The sequence below is a fragment of the Odontesthes bonariensis genome, chromosome 4 (genome assembly GCF_027942865.1).
Source record: "Odontesthes bonariensis isolate fOdoBon6 chromosome 4, fOdoBon6.hap1, whole genome shotgun sequence".
Taxonomy (NCBI): Eukaryota; Metazoa; Chordata; class Actinopteri; order Atheriniformes; family Atherinopsidae; genus Odontesthes; species Odontesthes bonariensis.
This window is the reverse complement of record NC_134509.1, coordinates 5,249,004-5,254,072: the sequence shown is the minus strand read 5'-3', so window position 1 is coordinate 5,254,072 and position 5,069 is coordinate 5,249,004. Positions and strand designations below refer to the sequence as shown.

General features: G+C 38.2%; 1 long non-coding RNA gene across 1 annotated transcript; it reads right to left on the bottom strand.

The window, feature by feature from the left end:
• Positions 1-278: 278 nt before the first annotated feature.
• On the bottom strand, positions 279-4,753 carry LOC142379201 (uncharacterized). The gene is made up of 4 exons (XR_012769653.1): positions 4,576-4,753; positions 4,394-4,473; positions 3,903-4,241; positions 279-2,958 (listed from the first exon to the last, which is right to left on the bottom strand). It is a non-coding gene; the product is annotated as an uncharacterized LOC142379201 (long non-coding RNA).
• Between the last annotated feature and the right edge of the window lie 316 nt (positions 4,754-5,069).

The following is a 5,069-nucleotide window of genomic DNA, read 5'->3' as shown; positions in this document are numbered from 1 at the left end:
TCAGATGCATATGTACAACTATTTGTGGTAAAATAAATATCTGAAACCATCACCTTATATTCAGTCTTTGTTGTCAAGTTGTAAAGATTTATGTCTTAGCACATTTTCTTTATAATGCTTTTGATGTCATTTAACTTAACCTTTATTCATTTGACATGCACTTTTCTCCAATTTAAATGCCAAACAGTCCAACCAACAGTCAATGACATGATGCTACTGTAAGACTTTGACGTTGAGCAAAAAAAAAAAGAGCAGGAGTAATTTTTTGTGAATGCACCTCTTTATTTACCATTTCGATCAATGACAGCAATCATTGATTACCAGAAACATTTTTGTAAACATGAACAGCTGTTGAAATTTTTCAAAAAATCTGAAATTCTGAAAAACATGAATTTGACATCCCAAAGGCCTTCTTTAAATGAACTTGCTTGAACAATTATCAGTACAATTATGGCTCAGTGATTTAATGCTTGTGCAAAAAAAAAAAAAACATTTTGAAAAGCAATTCCCAATAATTTCTTGAATCTTCTCTAATTCGGAATCCAACACAAAAAAAAAACATGTTACACTCAAGCTTAAGTTGTACATCTGTCATTTTTCTGACTCTGAAAATGATTTTAAAGAATAGATTTACTCAGATCTGTTGGTGCAAGACTTAAAAGGCTTTAATTCTGCTCTCCTACAAAGTACAGTTCAGTGTCAGCTGTATCTTGTTTCTTTAGGCCATTAGCAATATTTTTCCAAATTACGTTTTTTAAAAGAGATTGTTGAAATACATTTGAAAGACAACACAAATAGCATATCTGAACTGGTGTATGTGAGCACATAAATCTGTTTGTCACTTTCAAAACAATAACTTCCCATGCTGTGAATGACTATGGTTTAGAGATGTTGATTCAAGCTCCTAATGTGAGGTAAACAGCCTTCAGTGATCTGAGCTTAACTTTGTGTGATTGCTAGTCTTGATGCATCCATTCTGCAATAGTAGAAGTGATCTCAAGCTGGTTGACTGAGGGGAACTCAGCTGCAGCACCATCTCACTCAAAAGCTCAACCTTCAACTGAGAGGCACCGATAGAGTGACCTCATTAGCAAAGTGGCATTCTGACTTTAAAAGGCTCTTAGATGTCTCGTCGGATAAGGAAGCACTGAGGCGTAAAAGAAGGTATGACTCTTCCCTTGGAGCTGGTTTTGTCCCCAGGCTACAAGCTCTACCTGCAAGGGTTTGATCAGTGACAGGCGGAGATGAGCTGAACACTGTAAACGTGGAGAGATGATTTATTTTTGTCTTTTTTCTCACACTGACTGTTGGTCTGATTTAAATTGAAAGTAAACAAAATTGAACCGTGCAGATAACCAAAAACTTCTCACAAATTTAACCATCTAAGAGAGTTGATCCAAGCAGTCAAATAAATATTTTTTTTTGTCTTTTTTTACTCTCTGAGAGTAATCCAAGGTGAATGGAAATTCATACGTGGTGCACAGAGCACTAAATATGAGCTCGCTGCTCATCTCAGAGGGTAAAACCAAAGCAAATTCAATTGCACTGCTACATATTACAAGGTGTAGATAAAAAAAAATAAACCTTTAAATGAAAACACATTACCTGCTATGTGTGCAGCCCTGTATTGCCTTCACCCTCCTGCTCTACCCTTTGGTGACTAAAGTGTTTCTTAATGAACAATATTGGAAATATAAAACTTCTCTACCATTCTTTTTAGGTATCTTATTCCATTCATTCTTCAAACGTTGAAACTTTTACTACCAAGTGACATCGTTACCTGAAAAAAAACCCAACAATGTTGAGTCTTCTTGCCCAAAGGGAATGAAAGTGCAACATAACATTGTTCAACTTTTTTTCCTGAGGACATAAAACAGTAAAAGTTGCTTCTTGCTTATTGACGATCACTAATAGTTCACTAGAGGGCAGCATCTAACCACAGACAGAACTATTGCTAAACTGACAGCTCATGTGTCCTGCTATTTTTCTTTTTAACTCAAAGGCTTCTGTTTTTCTAAAAAAAAAAAAAAAAATCATTGATTATGTATCATGTCTATACCAGTCAATACTTTAAAAAAAACAAAACAAATAAAAAAAACACAGGCTCGTAGCTTGAGACTTAACCAAACCATTTGCCAGAGGGGATGTTTACCTTACATGAAAGTGTGCTTCCTGTGTTTGAAAGTGTTTTCACACTTGTGTGTCCAAGTCATTTTGCTTGTACTGAAAAAAATATACCTTGCTCTCTCATCCACGACTCTCTATCAAAATTAAGCAGCAGTTATGTCTTACACAGAGTAATGATTATCAGCTCCCTTGTTATCACCTCCCAACAGTCTGTAATTTACTTGTTTACTTTAGCCATGACCTGAAAAATGAAAATAATAGATCTTTTGACTGCAAAATGATTCACTTAATCTAGAGCGCTGTTTTTGTTTTATGGGAAAGAAAGAAAGAAAGAAAGAAAGATATATCAGTACCTCATTTGTTTTGATTAATGTTAATCATTCACCCTGATGTTTGCTTGATGTGATGCGGTTTTACTTTGTCAGGTCCAGTGTTTCAGTGCGATAATGAGGGAAAATAAAACAGATAAAACTGTTGTTATGCTTTCCGGTAATCTGGTTTTACAGCCTTTGGAAGGTAAAGGAGCTCTGACTCTTTGAAGTTCCCGAACCAAAGAACTTGCAATGTATCTCCCAGATGTAGTGCTCGTCAAGGAGCAGTTATAAGGCACATTTGAACTTCTCCACTCCAGGTTATCAGGGAAAGTCAGCCAACTATGGATGGTCACCCATCCCTGTCCGTCCACAGTTTTTGTAGTGGCATGCCTCACAGACTCATCTGAGAGATTGCGGGAGTCGTGAAACCAGTGAACATCTCCATCTGGGTAGACATGGTTGAAGGTGCAGCTGGGACCATCTCTCCTTAAAACACTCTCAACTGTCCCACAACACTCTAAAGAGAAGATCACAAAAAGTGTGTTGAAAATGCATTAGTTGTGCAAGACGTTTGGGACATTAACTGTTCTCATTTAGCAAAACCGTCAAATTCTGGATGTACTTACCTAATTTTCTAAATGAAAAAGTACCATTCTTGAACAAATTTACATCACACATTCTTTGACTAAATCCATTGAATATTGCATTTTTATAATCTATGAGAAAAACTTCCTGAAAAGTGGAAAATAAATAGCTCGCTTCTCGTCTACTTAGGTGCACAAAACGAGACATGCTGACATGGCTTCTGGTAGATCTGTTTTTCTTTTCGATAGGTATAGTATGCATACAGCTGATGCTTCACACATCTCTCTCTTTTGTTTCAGGGCATGTTGATGATCTGAAAACAAAGGCAGGAAGGAGGAAACCTGCTACCCAGGGTGCAAGACTTTTTATGAAGGGGAAAGGAACGCCTGTGACACAATTGTTAGAGCTCATTCAAAGTAAACACAAAAAACGTGCTACAAAATAAAATAGACCAGGCTCAGTAAACAATTCCCTAAAATCAACAATTAACCTTCTAATACTGGCTCAGTACCTAATGAAGAACCTCCTGATCCCTATAATCCCTACATAGATCAGTGAGCAGTGCTGACCAACATGTCATTGGGGTCATCAGGTGGAAACCTCCTTTCATCAGTGTTTTGTCTAGCTGGGCCCACGACACCTCCAGGAGGCTAGAGAGTGATCACTGGCGTCCCAGAGTCACTCCCCTAATGCCAGCCAACACTGCTCCTCACACCACAACAACCATCTTTTCTTCCACAAGCAGCATTATTATCAAAGTTAAATGTTGATAATTACGCTGAAAGTGCATTTTTATTTTGTACATCCATTACATCAGCTTTAAAAAAGCTTTTAAGAAACATTATTTGCTTAGCAAGAATAAACATGGACTCTGACCTTGCAGCTCCACTCTTGTATATTCATGGGGCATTCCTTGGTTAGAGTGCAGTTTGCACCTGTAGGGCATCGCTCTTCCGGCCTCCAGAGGCAGGACTTCTTGAAACACAAGGGACAGCCGCCCATCTTCATATTCACAACGGAAGTCACTGGTAGAGTTTTTCTCGTACATAGTAATATTTTCCTGATTGTCCACCGAACATAGAGGCATTTTGTCTTGGGACCACTCCATGTGTGAAATTAATAGTCCATGCTGAGATGAGGATGCGTTGCAGTGCAGGGAAACTTGTTTGCCACACTCTGCCGAAAGCGTGGGACTCACCTTCAGTCCCACCAACTCTGGAGACAAAGATACAGATATGCTGAGGTTTAACTTAAACTTTCACTATCAAGATACCATCACACAGTTTCACACCAACACCTTACATTTTCTTATATTTTTATTATGTTTAACTCTACTACTCAGAGAGGTTGACAGATCACATACATACCTTGTGTTGTAAGAGTGAATGCAGAAAGAAGCCAAAGAAAACACAAAGCTGTGAACTCCATTGTCAGCCTTTGCATTTCACTGTAACACACAGAACCATTAAATTAAAACCCCTCTTAATACATGGACACTACAAGTCTAACCAACATGTTTGTTCAGTTTTTACTATTAAGCAGAACTTACCTCTGGAATATTGTTGCCACTCCTAAGCTCTTCTTCCGTGCTTGAATTTCAGAGTCCTACTAATGCGTTTCCTTATTCAGGTTTATGGGGACATAAAGTTGATCATTACAGAATTTTAAAGCGGAATTACCAGGAAGGCTGGCGACTTGCAACTGTGGAGGGAGTGTGCTGAAACCTAAACAACAAGGAGAAGGCAGAGGAAACGTCTGTGCGTGCCTATGCATGCATGAGGAAGAGAGAGAGTGAAAAGAACAGAGAGACTGAGAGTGAAGAGCTATTCATAAAGCTCAAGAAGCTGCCTCAAACAGACACTTGTATGATGCCTTTGAAGTGTTGCAACAGTCTTCTGCAACTCAATTTTACTTCACTCAGCTCTGATATGGACTTTTCCCATTACGTCATTATAGCTATTTAATAGTGTTCTAATTAGCCTCCAGCAAAATGCTCCATTGCACTGTATTATGCTCCAAAGAGTCACTTTTACTCTGTCAAGA